Genomic DNA, 17,848 nt, shown 5'->3' with positions numbered 1-17,848 from the left:
TCCAAAAACATTATAAATCCTTTGTAGTATATGATTGAAAAGGATGCAATCACTAGGGAAAGATGGTGTTAGGATATCTCACATATACTGAAAAGAAGAAGAAGAACATAGTGATTATTCTTACTCATGTTATCAGATTCAGCATTTCACAGTGTTCAAACCTCACTCAGTAGAAGCAAACAAAAAAGGAAAAAACTAATAGATAGAGAGAGAAATACTGACTGAGTTACTTACCACTGGCATTATATAAAGCTTATTTATTATAGTCCCTATTGGAGTAAAACAGTATGGAAAGAAAAGTTGTGCATCAAATATTTTTATTTTTAAATTCCTAAATTTCACAGAATCCTAAGAACTGGAAGTTGGAAGGAATCTAAAAAACAAGACATATATGCATGTAATAACAGTTAATGCAAAAAGAGGCCATAAACTTGAAAGAGAGCAATTGATGTGTATATGGAAAGATTTGGAGGGAGGAAGGGAAAGGGAAAAATCTTTGAAATTATGAGTTCAAACAAAAAAATTAAAAAGAAAAGTCATGTAACTAGAGTCAGTGAGGTAGTTCAGTCTGTAAAAGTGCTGGCCACCAAGACTGAGTACCTACATGGTAGAAGAGAACTGACTCCCATAAGTTGTCCTCTGACCTCTAGGTATACACCATAGCATAACAATAGAAAGACAGATGACAGATAGATAATACATGATTGATGATGATGAAGAGAGAGAGAAAGAGAGAGAGAGAGGATAGATACATGTAAAAAAATCATGTAACCCAACTTGTAGACATTAGATATGCACAAATAAGCTGACACAACCCATATCATGTAGCTAAACCATAAGAACTTCCCTTGCTCAACTCTTCCTTCTTTGAAGCAGCATAGAACTGACTCTTGGCAGCATGTGGCCAGAGGTACATTCTCAAGGAGCCATCTCAGTAGGAAACCGGTACCTGCAGATGTTTCATGTCTTCCTCATGACCACTCCAACTCTCTCTAGTTGACAAAAAATATAAACAAAAACCTCCCTCATAATCAGTTGGCTCAGATCCCACTTTCTACTTCCCTGGTAACCCTAGAAAGGGAAGCATGCCAACTGACACCCTTAAGATTTAAAATATCATATGAGAAGATGGATTTTTAGAATTTGTTGAGGCCAAGTTAAGAGACAACTGCCTCCAGATAAAAAGAATGGAATCTGGGTTCTACCTCTGGCCCTAAGTGGGGCCATGACATTCTGATCTATCCCAAATATTAGGACAGTATATACTATGGTCTCCAAGTCTGAGAACCCCAAGAGGAAACAAAACTTCTCCAGTATCATGTGATAACCATGAAGGGTCTCCCCATAATTTCTGGTAATTGATCTTTTGTGTGTTTGGTGATAAAATTTGGGAGTCCAAAGCCAATGAGAATATTGGAGTTAAGTAGCAAAGCAGTATTTGGGCCCCTGTCCCAGGTCAACTAGGTCTCAGGGGACTACAGGATATCCCTCAATGGATCCTGCAGCTATGGTAAGTCATCAATCCTCTTGATCAGAGAATCAATGGAAACACAGAGGTTGTTTTCTCACTAACATGCAGTTTGCAAAGAAAATCAGTACTGACGAAAATGCCCTAAAGTCATCCAAGGGAAACCAGATGGTCACTAGCTGACGGCACAATCAGTAAATGAAAAACTAGAGCCGGGCCTCCTCCCAAGTCCCAGGTAACCTCTAAGGACTGGATTCTCAACTGGCCTTGACGGTGGAAAAAAAATAGTTATTCTGGCTACCGAAATGATCTTATATAATCAGCAGGAAACTATAACCAAAGAGTAAAATAAGTGGTAACGAAACAAACCAAAATGACTAGAGTAGGAACTGGAGAGATGGCTCAGTGATTAAGCACTTGATGCTCTTGCAGAGGACCTGGGTTTGATTCCTAGCAAGCACATGGTGGCTCACACTGTCTGTGAAGTACACAGCACTTTAAAAGGGGATATATAGTCATCTAAGTCTTAAATGCCTCCCATTGAACCATGCCAGGTAATGTAATCAGAACCACCATGGTTTTAATTAAATCAAAGAACTCCCAAGCTTTTCTTAACTATAATCACAATGTCACATGTATGCTCCTGATACTCTATCCTTGATGTTTTACAAGATAAATCATACTGAGACTGTGTCAAATAACACCAGTGCTTTGGGTAAACAGCTTTGGAACTGGATTTCTGGATGTTCATAATGGAGATAGGTTTTAACTAGTACAATCTTGGCAGTGATGCCATTCATCCATGGCCCTTGTGTACTCAACTGTTGTCTTAATTTTGCCTCTTCTTATGTACAGTTGATCTATACCTGCAACACCCTTGCAATAATCTAATTCTATATGACTGAGTCCCCTTGACTACCCCTCAAGCCCCAAAAGTCAGAAGTGGAGATCCCAAACCCTTCTATGCCCTGGCTTCAGCTAGAAGCAGTCAAGAATTTGACATACATCTCCTAAATAAATTTAGAGTCTCAACTCCTGAGGAGGATATATTAAGTTGCTTGACAGGCATAGTTAGCAATCTTGGAAGCCATTGAAGATATAGGCAGCCCTCATAATCAGGTTTGGTATCACTTCCCACTTCCTAATGGTGATGTGATTGGGATGTAATCTACAATGTGCTTAATTTTCAGGCTGGGCAGAAGACTTGAGAATCAGTGAGGACAGATGTTCAGAGTCTACAGTTGAACAGTTGAGATATGACTACATGCACACAAGCTACTACAATTCACATTAAGTCAGTTCGATAAAGCACAAGGCCCAAAAGAGATTCAAGAAGTATAGCTTTCTGGGGAACAAGAGATCATTGTAAGATCAAAAGAATTTGAAGTGAAACTTAGAAGTGTTCATAGGCCTAGATTGTCAGGAAAGACTGAAAATGTCTAGGGTTGATGTGTCAACTCAGACTCTCTTTTATTTATTGAAAAAAATCATACAATACATTTTGATCATGTTTTCTCCTCCCCCAATCAAATAAACGAATACATCTCTAAAAACACTCTCACATCAAAGACTTAGGGAACATGGCAAAAGAAGGGACAGAAAAATTGTAAGAGACAGATGATCAGATCAGGGAATTTGCTGAAAGACTGTGTCTCCTAGTAATATCAGAAGCTACACTCATAAAGTCTCATAAACATGACTGCCTGAACATGAGCTGAACAAGGATAACAACAGTAGGCAAGCCACAGCAGACAGGAGGACCCACGAGGCCTCAATCCTACAGGCAACTAACGAATGCTGAGAGAGGAATAGTCTTCTCCAGAGAAGAGTACATCAACTGATTATTCAATACCAGTGGTCAGCTCTGAAAACATACATACAAGTAGCATTATTCAGACTGAGCAGGCTATATTTAGGAATGTATATATAATTATATATATAATATATATTTGTATATAACAACAATAAAACACAGGCCATAAATTTAAAAGAGAACAAAAAAGGGCATATGGGGAGGTTTGGAGACATGAAAAGGAAGGGAGAAATAATGTAAATATATCATAATCTCAAAAATAAAAGAAATAATTTTTAACCATATACTACATTTTTATCATGTTTTCCCCCTCAGCCAATCAACTCAGACCTTCTTATCTCTTCTTCCACATCTACCTGCCTTTATGACTTTGTATATCATGTTTATTCTTCTGAGATTCTTACCCCCCGTATCTTCACCAAATACCTCCCTAGCTATTTGTGGAGCATATAGATCTCATTGGTCAGGCAACTCCAGAAACATAAATAGTTACTCTGCAAAGGTTATACCATCTTTCTGCCTTTTATGGACATCTTCAATAACAGTTGAAAAAGTGTCACAATCACAGTCACTGATGAATATGCAATTTATTCAATAAATTCTCACTGTAAACTTTTAAAGTGAGCTATATTAATATATTAGAACTGATATATAACTATATGGTATATCTGGCATGCAATACTAGATTTATTTTAAGGCAATAGATATAGATAAAATCATGTTAAACCTTCTAGGGACTTAACAGTTATTTTAAAAAACAATTGCACCACTATAGTTACTTTATTATGGTGAATGCACAGGATCCAAGGCAGGGCCAGGCAGGAACATCTGCCAGGATTCTGAGGATCAAGGAAGCTTTCAAATAAAGGTAAGCTGATTCTTCAAGAGTGAGTAGGAATTAAGAGTTACCAAACTGCAATGGAAATACCAGCACAATGGAGAACCCATAGCTTTATAGAAAAGCACATCTGGAGACCTCAGCCACTGGGAAGAGCCTGCAAAAGACCTGCTGCCTGACAGCTTCTATTGAAAAGCTTACAATTACAGCCGGATTGTGAGCCTGTTGACCAAAGGTCAAGAGAAGGGGAAAGGGAGCTGAGGCTTTCCTAGGGTCAGTGAAAGAAAGGACGTCACTGAGATTGGAGGCGAGGGATTTACTAGATGAATGGAGCAAAGTCTGAGATGAAAGCTGCAGTCTTCCACCCTTTGAAGCTGTGCTATCACTAACTATCACTGGAGGTCAATCCGTCAGAAACTAAAGCAGATAATGCTTCCAATGAAGAAGGCTTATTTTCATGCAAATGTGTCCTGAAATGCAAAGTAGGGATGTAAAAATGTAAGATTAAAAAAAAAAACAGCAAAGACAACAAAGTGTCCTCTTCAGCAGTGATTCTCTTAAAGTTAAATAAGAGATAGATAGGTAAATAGGTAGGAAGGTAGGTAGGTAGATAGATAGATAGATAGATAGATAGATAGATAGATAGATAGATAGATGATAGATGGATGGATGGATGCTGCAAGAAAATACGGAACAAAATGTTCTTAATAACTGGTAGCTAAGTGTGCTCCATGAAGATGGGCTCCATCTCTTGTGCTCCAAATTCCATCTTTTAAAATATAAGCCTTACAGAAAGAATAGACTCTAGCAACATCTCCCTCATAATTCAACAAAAGTGGCAGTATCCATCAATGTTAAGGAACCATCCTTTATCCAACAGTATGGCTGTGTTGTGTGTAACATGGAGCTTGGCTTGGAGACTTGGGACAGAGAGTAGGTATAAAGACAGTGTGCTTGCCTCCAAAAATGGTGCTGCAATACTGAGCATTATTTCGTGGTGGGCTGTAGGAAATGCACTCTGTCTGTTCTGTTTAATTCTTGGGTTAAAAGCAACAGTCAAACCATGACAGTGAGGAGCTTTCCACTCTGTTATATTACAGCTCACTTATTTCTTTCCAAATATTATACAATGCCAAAAAAACTTTTAGTTATTTGGGATGAGATCCATTTTCATTTTACTCTTGTCCTTTTTAGGTTGCAAGATGACAGTTTAATATCCCAGGCTCCAAAGGAAAGCTTGGCAAATGGATTTAAGAAAAAAAATGTTCGATGCTGTAGGGAAGAATAAAGGTATGCAATTAATTTTCCTAAGAAACTGTATAACTGGTGCTACACAGGGGTAGTTATGTTTATCACTCATTTCATGCAACCCCTGGAATTTTCCACAGTAACATGCATATAACTATGTTAAAGTTAGTTGGTCCTTGGCTTTATTGCATAAAAGTCAACCCCTACTGTATTCTATTTCAGCAGTCTTTAAAAGTTGGGGTGTAATTATGTACAGATTAAGTATAAGGGAATATGGGACTAAGGAGATAGCACATAAGTGAAGTACTTGCCTCCCAGACATGAGGATCCAAGTTTGATAGGCAGAACCCACACCTAAAAAGTCAGGCATGGTGGCATACCTGTTTATAATCCAAGCATTGGGAGGTGGAGATGGGTGGCTAGCTAGCAAGACAGCCTAGCCTTACTGAATTCCAGGCTAGTGAGAAATCCAGCCTCAAAGGGATGTGGATAGCACCCAAGGAAAGAGATCTCAAGTTGAACTTTGATCTCTACATGTACTCCCAAACACACACAAGTTACAATCACAGTAACACACCTACACAAGTACAAAAGAATAAAATCACTAAAAGCTTGAGTTGTATAATCAGATCAGAGTTTGAATCGCACCCTCTGTTATGAATTCTCCTACCTTGAAAATGTTATTTGATCTCACTTGGCTTTATTTCTATATTTACATCTGACAATATAAAATAATTTCAAAATCCTTATTCTGTTTGGAGAGTTAAGCAACATAAACCATATGAAAGCCCTGATGCATAATGACCTTCCAATAACTAGCATCTATTGTTATTATTGCTGTTAAATGTTCTCTTCTGAAGATTTAAAAAGCTTTCCTTGGCCAGGGTCACCTTTTAATCCACACAATGTTTTTCTAGGTATTTCTGTATTTCATTCCATTGCAAAAAAGTCACTCTACATATGTGCATAACATCATAACCGGCTCAAATAATGAAATAAAATGGTTTATTTAAATGATGGCTTTTTGAGTACACCTAACCTGATTAAGAGCTGGAAGTTGGTCAATAAAGCCACCTTAACAATTCCCTCACTGCAAATCCTTGCGCAAACCTCAAGAAACCAAATGGAAAACACTCCAAAGAATCAAAATAAATCCAGCTGCCTTGTTTAATACCAAACATGGTAGGGAAAGACATCTGCAAGACTGGCTAGTTTCAAATCCTGATTTTAAAAACTGAATCCAACTGAAAGAAATTCCAGTTTTGAAAATGTGTGTTTTGGTTATATTTCTCTTTCATTTGAATGGCCTTCAGTAACACCTTTAAAGCAATCTAAGCAATCTGCTTGTGCTTATGTTCTTCAAAAACAATGTGAGATTTGTTATATATACCAGACTCTTGAGTATTTCTGGACCTTCTAAGGGAATTAAAACAGTGCTTTTAGTTTTACATAATTCATCATTTATGTTAACTAAAAAGTTAAAAATCATTGTGAACAGTCTTCTCTCTGTCTCTCTGTCTCTCTCTCTCTCTCTGTCTCTGTCTCTCTCTCTCTCTCTCTCTCTCTCTGTGTGTGTGTGTGTGTGTGTGTGTGTGTGTGTGTGTGTGTGTGATGTGTGTTCGGTAATAAGAAAAGTACCTGCAAGATAATATACAAATTTGTAAGACAGCAATTACCAGAGTGAAAAGGAAATAGAATTGGAAGGCATCTTTCCCATTTAATCATCTGGCAGAGTACTGATGTCCAGAATATATGAAAAGCTCAGAATATTGAACAACAAAAGAACAAAAAATTCTGATTAATAAATGGGAAAATGAACTAACTGAATAGACAATTCCTTTTCAAAGAAATAAAAATGGCCAATTAAATACAAGAAAAAATATTCAACATCTTTAGCCATCAGGGAAACACTAATTAAACTATCCTGAGGTTCTATCTCTACCCAGTCAGAATGGCTACAAACAAGAAAAATCAAAACAAAACAAAAAATATCAAATGTCATAAGGACACAGGGGAAAGAACTCTAGTACACTGCTTGTGGGAATGCAAATTAAGCCCCTATGGAAAACACTCTGCTGATTCTTTAAAAATAGATGTCATGTGATCTAACTATAACACTCCTGGGTATATGCCTGAAGGAATTGAAGTCAGCATATGAGAGATATCGGAACCACTGTGTCTGATAAAAGCACTGCTCCCAAATAGCTGAGGTGACAGAACCAACCTAGATGCCGTCTTAGCTGCCAGGTGCTTTGATAAAGTATCTGAGAAAAGCTATGGTAGAAAAGAAGGGTTTATTTGGGTTCATTCTATTATGGCAGAAGTCACAGCTGACGGAGATTAAGGAGATTGAGGCAGCTGGTCACATTGACTCTCTAGTCAAGAAGCAGAGAGCAAGGAATGCTTTTGTTCTGCTATTTTTTTTTTTTTTTTTGGTTTTTTTTTTTTGTTGGTTTTTTTGGTTTTTTTTTTTTTCGAGACAGGGTTTCTCTGTGTAGCTTTGCGCCTTTTCCTGGAACTCACTTGGTAGTCCAGGCTGGCCTCGAACTCACAGAGATCCGCCTGGCTCTGCCTCCCGAGTGCTGGGATTAAAGGCGTGCGCCCCCACCACCCGGCTTGTTCTGCTAATTTTATGTAGTCCAAGATCCCAAGCCAGGAAATGAGGCCATTCACATTGGGAAGATTTCACCCACATCAACTAATAATCAAGATCATCTTTTATGGATATGTCCAGAGGCCTTTCCCTTAGAGTTCATCAAGTTAATTATTGAGATTAACTATCACAGTGCCCATCAATGGATTAATAAACACACAGAAAGATGGATTAATAAATCCACAGAGAGACACGTATACATGCCCGTGTGTGTGTGTGTGTGTGTGTGTGTGTGTGTGTGTGTGTGTGTGTGTGTTTATGTATTTGTACATGTGTGTGTTCATGTATGGGTACATGTGGATGTCAAAGCTCAACTTCAGATGTCTTTCCTCAGGCACTATCTACATACTTTGAGGCAGCGTCTATGAGGAAATTCCTCAGTTAGTTAAGGTAGGAATACTCACTTAAATATGTACAATACCGTTCATGGACTAGAGCTGAAAACTGAATAAAAAGGAAAAAGTGACCAGAGCACCAGCATTCATCTCTGCTGCTACAATGTAGGTGCAATGTGATCAGCTATCTGCCGCCATGCCTCCCCCATGGGGATGGAGTGCCTGTCTTGAATGATAAGTCAAAACAAATTCTTCTTCTCTTAAATATATTATTTTCTTAGCTACAGCAAGAAGAAAAGCCGCTAGTACACTTCCTAGGGTCCATTACAAGAAAGACAGAAAATATGAGGCTGAAGGAGTTAAAGGTGTGAGATGGAGCCTTGGAAACAGTCGTCGGTAGACTCAGGCAGAGGAGCATGTAAGAACCAGAACATAATTTCATTTTCCAAAAACTGTTTAAAAGCAAAAGTTTGCTTTGACATTAAAATATCTCACAAAAGCCTAGAGCATACAATTTATTTAAACATTTATTTCAAAAGTTGAGATGAAATTTCCCTTTTACCAGTAATGCACTGTGTAAAGGTGCATGAAATAAGGATAATATTTTGAATTATAAAAAATAGGTCCAAAAATATTTTCCCATATTGGTATTGTATTCAGAAAAGGGAAATAATAAACCATGTTGTGTCAAGAACTTTAAAGAGTTCTCCTTAAATGGTGTCAAAGTTTAAAGACTGTGTCATTTTAGATGTAAGCAGACTGACTTTGTACCTGGGACCTATGAGAATGTAGATAACCAGCAAAAGACTTGAAAGTTAGTATACCAAGATAGTGCCACAGAGGCCCTCGTGATGCAGATATCACTCCAGCCTCAAGGTACACTTAAAAGGTCACAAGATTGCACACAAGTTACATTAATCCCATGTGCCATTTAAATTGAGACAATTGTCCAAAAAAGGCCAAGTATTTATTGATTTATCTTACTGAGCCCTCAACCAGGATCAAATTAAGACTGATGATAAAGCATAGTTGCCTCTTAACTAGATTAAAAAAATAGTTTAATACTAAGATGGTTTTAAATAATTCTTCATTCAATATATTCATTCCTTGTTACATTTAAAACATGTTACTTGATACTAGGAATACAACTTTGATGCACAAACATGTTTCTCAAGGAAAATAAGGTCTCAAATAAGTCTTCAATAATGTTACATATATTACATACACACATATTTTCCCACTGTATGTTTATATGCAGGACTTTAATCAGTGTCATTACTATGTCACCATATTTTATTGAGTTAGAAATAGATACGGGGCAGTCTCTCACATTTGTTAAATTATAAATTCAACTCAACCTATTTTATTCAACTATGTGCATAGTGCCATGCAAATATGTAAAGGTACACTCATTCAAGTCACTAAATATCATAAATGAAGAGAATAGGGAGAGGTAAATAAAGATTTAGATTTGGTTTTAGGGATGTATGTAAAGAGCTATAAATACAAGCTGAACAACTTGAATTACACCCTACAGAAAGTTGTGAATCATTTAAGACTATTAAACATAAGTATTCCATAATCATAACTGTTTCAAGGAGGATGGGCATGGCATTGAAGTAAAGAAAGGAGAACTAAACAGACCATTCAGACCTCCAGTTAGTCAATGAATGATTCATGATGGGCATTTGATGTAGTAGATGTTCAATGATACACTTGTGAATGAATGAATAAAATGAATATCTAAGTGAGTGATAGTAGAAATAGATATAGAGCTTTTGCTTTAAAAAATACATGATTTTGGGGGGTTGATAAAGAAGATGAAAGAGTAAAAGAAAATTCAAATATTCTAAAGTTTGAGGATAATCTAAATGGTCGATTGTGTTGCTGTTAACTGTAACACTGAAATAAGATAATTATGAAGGATGTTGGATGTGAAGATTCGAAGACACTTGACACACACACAAAAAGAGTCTAAACTGGTATTTTTATAAACATTCACAGCACACAATTGTGAAACCAGTAGGTAACAAAGGAGCTCAAGACATACGAACAAGGGCATAGGAATGACCTGGGGATTATCTGATGTTATTTGATGTTCAAAGAGTGCTTTGAGGTTGCAACATGAAGAAAAATAGCATGAAAGAAAAAAGATGGCTGTCACATACTGAATGTCCCAGGAGCAGGCTCTAAAAGAGAACAATGAGCCTGGTGACTGTTGATTATATGGGCCAACACTGGGAAAAAGCATGCGGTCTCTGTGTATCCTTCAGCTAACCCTGTAGGTTTATACCTGAGGATGGTAAGATCCTTGACAGCTGTCCTAGTCAATCAGCCATTTTAAATGATCTTTCACTAGGTTATTATCTTAATTTGAGATGAGTCCTCAGGCATGCTTACAGTTGAGGACACCCAGCAGCAAGGACAATAATGACATCTTCTAGATGATGCGTAGGATGGTTCATCACACATCCACCAGGATATGTAAGCATATTGTGCAGTACAAAAAATCTATATTGAAGAAGTAAATAGTGAAAAGTGAAACAGAGCCAGGGCTTCTGAAGATACAAAATATAGCTGTAGTTTGGAAGACAAGATTCAGGAAGGAAGAGAAAAGTGAGGTAGGAACTTTAAATATAAGAAATAAGAAAAGAACATTGGATTTACCATCAAAATAGTTAATGTTTGTGGGCACTATAGAGATGGCTTAGTTGGCAAAGAGCTTGCCATACAAAAATAAAGACCTGAGTGTAAATCCCTAGCAACCATATAGAAAAACTGAGTTCCATGACACACATGTAATTCTAGCCATGAGGATGTGAAGACAAGAGAATCCGTGGAGCTCATTGGCCAGACTACTAAATCAATGAAATCCAGTTTCACTGAGAGACCCTGTCTCAAAAATAAGCTGTAAAGCATTTAAAGACATTTGATGCCGATTTTCATACACATGTTCATGTACACACAGACATGAATATGTATACACATATATATTACACACAAATATATATTAGTGTATGATTGATTGAATGAGTGTATGTATTAGAGAGGATAGGAATCAAAGGAGTGGGGAAGTGTTTGTCCAAAGGGACAGTTGTCAAAACCAGAAATAAAGTTGGAAAGTCCATGAACTGAGGATGAAAACAGCAGACAGCTGTGGGATGTATTCTGTTCCTTCTGTAAAAATGACTGACAGGTTTGGGTGTCTTTTTATCTTACTGGTCTTTTGCTTGTGTGTTTCAGTTTCCAGTGATGGGTTTTGCTTTGTTCTCTCTCTCTCTCTCTCTCTCTCTCTCTCTCTCTCTCTCTCTCTCTCTCTCTCTCTCTCTGTGTGTGTGTGTGTGTGTGTGTGTTTCAGTTTTCTAAATACATTGCCCAACATTATGTAGTCTGTAAGGAATTATAATTAGAATGTGTTCAATGGCTGAATTGTTTTATTGAGTCATTCATTCATTCAACAAATATTATAAAATTTTGTTTTGTGCTTGGTAGGAACCCATGTCTGTTTAATTGCAAAGTCCACATTTGTAATTGTTTATCATGATTATGCATCAGTTTTCTGATGAGAACTACAGAAGCTATAAGACTTTCTGAAATACTAATTCAGTTACCTGTGTGACACAATCCATGTGGTTCCTGCTGCTCATCAGGACACACTCATTCCATCTTCAGGAAACACCAAGAACAGTATTTGGAATTGATAAAGAATGAAAAGTACATCTTAAAAATTACTTCTTCAATTTAAAAACAACAGAAGGGGGTAAATTTTTCCATATGTGGACAAGCTTGTAACTAGGCAATGCTTGTTTTCTTTTTTATTTGCTATAGAACTACTGTGAAGAGGAAGATCTTCCTATCAACTTTCCATACTTGACTATTTTATCAGAAACTAAGTTAATTAAACTGTTAGAGCATTCATGAGATATAAGTTGTTTAAATGTCCTTCTATATTTATATATGGACTATCTGAAGACATTGCTTTAAGACCTATGTAAAAAATAGTTACACTTTATATAACCACCATTTTAAAATAATAAAATTTGGAAATAATCAGCAATCAAATGCTGAAGGGAAATATATTGTGTTTTCAAAGTAAACTTTGATATAATGGGTTGAAGGTAGAAATTAGCATTCTCTGTAATAAGCTTTAAGCAAAAATCTTGGAACTTATTAAACTTGTTGGGGTGTTTTCTATAGTACAAATTTAACACTTTAGCATTATAGCCTATGGTTCACCAATGATTTTCAGTTGTACTTCATTTTTTTTTTTTTTTTTTTTTTTTTTTTTTTTTTTTTTTTGGTTTTTCGAGACAGGGTTTCTCTGTGTAGCTTTGTGCCTTTCCTGGATCTCACTCTGTAGACTAGGCTGGCCTCAAACTCACAAAGATCCGCCTACCTCTGCTTCCCAAGTGCTGGGATGAAAGGCGTGCGCATCCACCGCCTGGCCTCAGTTGTACTTAAACACATCAATGTTAATTTCAATAGGTGAAAATTCATTAAGAAAAACAAGTGTGTGTGTGTGTGTGTGTGTATGCATAAACAGATTCACACAGACACATACATGCCTATTTGGATAAATACAACAGAATGGTGTTGTTCAGTGGCTTTACAAACTAATAGATTGCGCTCATGACAGGATTATACCTTTTATTTCTTGCCTTTATAACTGCCTGAAGCAGTCATTAAAATTTCTTTTAGTTCAAACAAGATGGCTCAGCAACTAAAACAGCTTGTCCCAAAACTCTGGTAGCCAGAGTTGCTTCAGCAACCACAGAAATGTGGAAGCAGAGAGCTGACTCTGCAAAGTTGTCCCCGACCTCCACACATGCACTGTAACATGCATGCATGCATGAACATCGACACAATAATAGTACTGCTACAACCAATAATAAATATTAAAATATTTAACATTTCATAAAAGCAAAATTGAAATAAATAATAAATCACAGATTAAATCTTTAGAATGACATGTGTCATTATGATCAATATATAAATCAACACTTCTCTCTCAGGAATAAGGTATATTTGCAAAAACTGAGAACAGTATTTGTTCAAGTCTACTCTCATTTAATGCCAAGATAATGTGTGGCAAAGCCTACCTTGGGGTTTCAGCAGATCAGACTAGTGAATATGGGGCCTTTCTTTTTATAATTCTATGAGAATTTTTCTCAAATCCTTTTACTGAATGAAAAGGCTAGCTTGACAAGAACAGTATACAAATTAAAATTTTAAAATAGATGAACTAGCCTATTTGAAAGATAGCCAAGTGAAAACCTATTTAATACGTAAATATGTTAATTTTTGTAATTTAGCCAACTATAATAAAAGTGTATGTGATATGCCAAAAACTGAGAGTGTTTGTCCACCGTGTATGAAGCCTTGGGTTTATTCCTCAGTATAAAAAGAACGGATGGGAAAGGGTGGAGGAGAGAATAGGCGGGAGGAATGGGGGTGAGGGTAGCAGAAGTGAGGAAGGAAGGGGAAAAAGGAAGGGAAGAAGAGGAGGGAGGGGAGGGGAGCAGGGAAGGGAGGAGGAAAGGGGACCAGAAAAGAGGGAGGCTGCTCCATTCAGGACAAAGCCCTGCCTCAAATGGCTTCATTTGATCTGTTTCTCCCTGATTCTCACAAATAAGTATCAGCTCGTGAGAGGAAACTGGATAAAGTTTTCTCGGTGTGTAGATGTGATATTAATTTTGTTAAGTTGATTGAATTAAGAAATACCCAGATTAAGGCATTCCCTGTGTGGACCTAGAATCCCCGAGTCCTTCCTCGCGTCGCTCCTCAGCCATTCTCAACCACCTCATCTCTGTTCCTGACTCCCCATTGACCAAAGAGTCGCTCTGAACCGAGTGCCCCACAGCCACCACACTTGATTAGAACCTACGTAGACGGCACATGCCCTTCTTCCCCTCTCCGGTTCTGATCTCTTTAGGGTAGCCCTAATGGAACTGCCACTGAAAGCTTCAGTCCCTCCTCCCTGCCTATCTCTGTTCTCTCATAACTCACTCGCTACCATGCATGGTCAGACCCAGGATACTCCCTCTTAAGCTTCTGCCACCCTTCATGGAAGTGGACGCTGAGTCAGGCTTAAGAGATTTCTAGAGTCACTCTCCTTGCTCTGCCTGAGAGCCTGTCACCTCCCCGACTACGCCACAACACCATTCTAGGACTGCTTGGAGTCTGAAGCCAAAGTTCCGAACATAATTTCAGATCTGGGATCAATCACCGAACACTAAGACCCAGAGTGGCCCCAATACTAAAAACCAAACATCATTCTGCTGGCCCCAAACCTGTCAGATCATGGTAACAGCAACCAAAGAATCAAAAATTCATCCCCCCAAAAAAAAATGAGAATAGATATCCATATCAAGAAAAACCACAACTCCAGATGCCTAGACCACAAAACAAACACATATACATGAAGAACCAAGACAATATGTCTCCTTCAAAAACAAATACCCTTATTGCAATACTCCCTGAGAAGAGCAATTTAGCTGAAGCACAGGACAAGGATTTCAAAATAGCAATTATGACTGTGTTCAAGGGCTTAAAGAAGCTATGAATAAATACCTCAGTTAAGAGCATAAAAACACAATTGAATGAAATAATTAAAACAATTCAACATAGGAAAGTAAAATTTAACAAAGACACAGAATCACTTATGAAAAAGCAAGACTGAAATAAAACTAAAATTAAAAAAAGTCAAACAAAAAAGCTTCAAAGGTAAGCCTCATCAGTAGATGAAAAGACACAAAAAAGGACCAAGGGCAAAGAGATTAGGAACTGAACCCTCCAAAACTATAAGCTAAAATAATGTAAATGTGGTCAAAAGCAATCAATGCTATTATTTATATTTATTTAACATACAAATTTATGTCTACATTATAATTCTGAAAATGAAGAAATTGTTCTCAGAGTCAAATCTCTCAGAAGTAAATGTTTAACTGTAGGAAGAAAACTAAGACATATTTAAATAATTTTTAATATTATTACAATATATTAGAAATTTTCTGTCCAAATTTTCTTTGAACTTGTAAGACAAGCATATTATTAAAAATAGAAGGAAACTTACAACCCATCTACACACTCTTCCAAATCAGGAACAGAAAGATTTGGAGGACTCTGTGGGACTTCTCAGACACAAAAGAGGGGCAGTGAAGGAACTCTGGGTTGTCTCCTCGACTTTAATGTAACTATAATGTCCATCAATGTGACAACCATGTCCACGGCAGCTAATATTTATTGAATCATTCCTGCACGAAGTACTTTATATTAATATTCCTAGAAGTATGTTTGCAGACAAAGACCTAAATGTGTAAGATGAGGTCACAAGTCCCATGGAATTTTAAAAGTGCCGTGTTCACCCAAGTTGCATCTTGAAGCTGAAAAAGAGACTAGAACTTTGTACTTTAAATTTAAATAAAGGGAAAACCAAAAATTGATGTGAGCACACATTACTCAGTTATTAACTTCTTACTTTACAAAGAGTAAAGTGACATGCTGACATACCAAGAGACTTCCGTGAAAGACGGGAATGAAGCCAGTTTGTTATTGTTTGTTTCTTGCTTTTTTATTTTTTTCATTCTCAATATCAAGGACTCTTATTTTGGACAAACCTATTTCTATGCCTTAACACCTTATTCATAATGTGAGTCTCTATCTTGAGCAAATCACCAAGGAAATACCACAGCAAGTTGGACAACAGAGGGTGCCCTTCACTGTGAGTATAAGACGCATTGACTCATCATTTCCCGAGTCATTACTAAGTAATGTTTCATAAAATTCTTGGCATCTGAGTCTTTTAAACAGGAACAGATGTGAACTGGTGAGTAATATACTACCTTATTTTCTCCCTAAAGGCAGTTGAAATTCAAATAATCAAAGTCAAAGGAAACTGACAATACTTAATTAAATGTTAATGCCAGCGGAAAGACTTATTCAATATCTGGAGATGTTAACAAAGGAAGTTTGCAAAATGAAGTCATCAGCTCCTTGGTGCTAACTGGCTTTCATGTCAAGAGTGAGGTGGATAAGAACTAGGAAAACTTTAATGGTGGTAGTAACAATGCACTTCCAGGGCACTTGAATACTTGTTCTTTATAGCTTTTTCCACAGAGTTATTGCATGCTGACCCTTTTACCGCTTATTAGAAAACCATTTACTAAATCACCCTTGACTTCAGTAGAGTAACAGCTAAGGAGTTCATCTCTGGCCTCTTCAGTTGAACAGGATGCAGGATGCTGACGGTGATGTCATTTTATGCCTATAATCACCTAATTTCTACAAATGCTCCAAGTCCTCATATAAGGAAAAAATAAACACCCAGTTTGAATATGGCTTGCAGTAGATGCTTTTACCATCAAACTGAAGTACTGAATCCACTGACTTGACATAAAGAAGTTTCCTAAAGATAAAGAGAACAGATGACAAGCTTCCTAACTTCCTCAGGGGCAGGCAGAGAGGCCCATGGTCCATCTCTTCTAGTCTTTTCAGTTCCTCTCATAAGAACACATAAAGCATTATAACTGTTCAAAACTACCAGCACCTCTCACAGACCTGCTATTTCGGAACTCCTGCCAATGGTTTTGACATCTGGGCGTGTAAATTTTACATCATGCGTTACATCCAAGGAAGACCATCCCCACTTCTGCATATTTTGCCTTATCCACATTTCTCTTTAATTAATTACAGGTTTGCCCAAACAAATGACTCAGTTTACTGTAAGTGACTCTCCAGAAGCCATAGGAGGTGCTTTTGAATCTTTACAAAGATAATGTTTTCTTTCCAGCATTAAAAATTTTGTAGGGTCTGCTCTTAACAATGCTTGTACTCAATCATCAATTCACTAATAAATACTAGTTATAGAAAAAAGTTATTAAGCATTCAATGTCCTAATTATTTGCATTTTATGCATAATGTCAACACACATGCATATATATGTGTATAAAACATAAAAATATGTTTGACAAAATGATATGGTGGTTTCTTTATTATCCCATAATAGTGAGATATGTACCTAAGAATTTGTTATTATTGAATAAGTAACTTTTTGCTTAAAATTTCACTCATCCTTCCATATTCTTAAAAATTCCATATTGTACACTGAGCTCCATTCCATCATAAGATCCTTCATATTTCAGGAGATGATTCAAGACAAATTTAAACACTATGATGCAATACCAAACCTTCTCAGGCTTATTGCTTTATCAGGAATCCTACAGATCTAGGCTGAGATGACTTGTCTGATCCTTTGTGGTTATTTAAAAGTGTCTCTTTCCCTGTCTCCCTCATTTAAAGTCATGATGTGCACCTTGCATTTAATTGCCCATGTCAGACACCTTGACCCATCTAAGATCATGTGGCCCACTCAATCCATTTCCACGTTATGCCTACTGCTACTGTTCCCACTGAGCATTTCACATTTTCTGTTGGCCATCACTGCTGAAGTTGACTTTCTAAGCATAGACTGTAACCCAGTACAGAGCCTCCATCT

Source organism: Peromyscus leucopus, chromosome 8a (assembly GCF_004664715.2).
Source record: "Peromyscus leucopus breed LL Stock chromosome 8a, UCI_PerLeu_2.1, whole genome shotgun sequence".
Lineage (NCBI taxonomy): Eukaryota > Metazoa > Chordata > Mammalia > Rodentia > Cricetidae > Peromyscus > Peromyscus leucopus.
The sequence above is the reverse complement of the archived record's forward strand: the minus strand, read 5'-3'. Positions refer to the sequence as shown.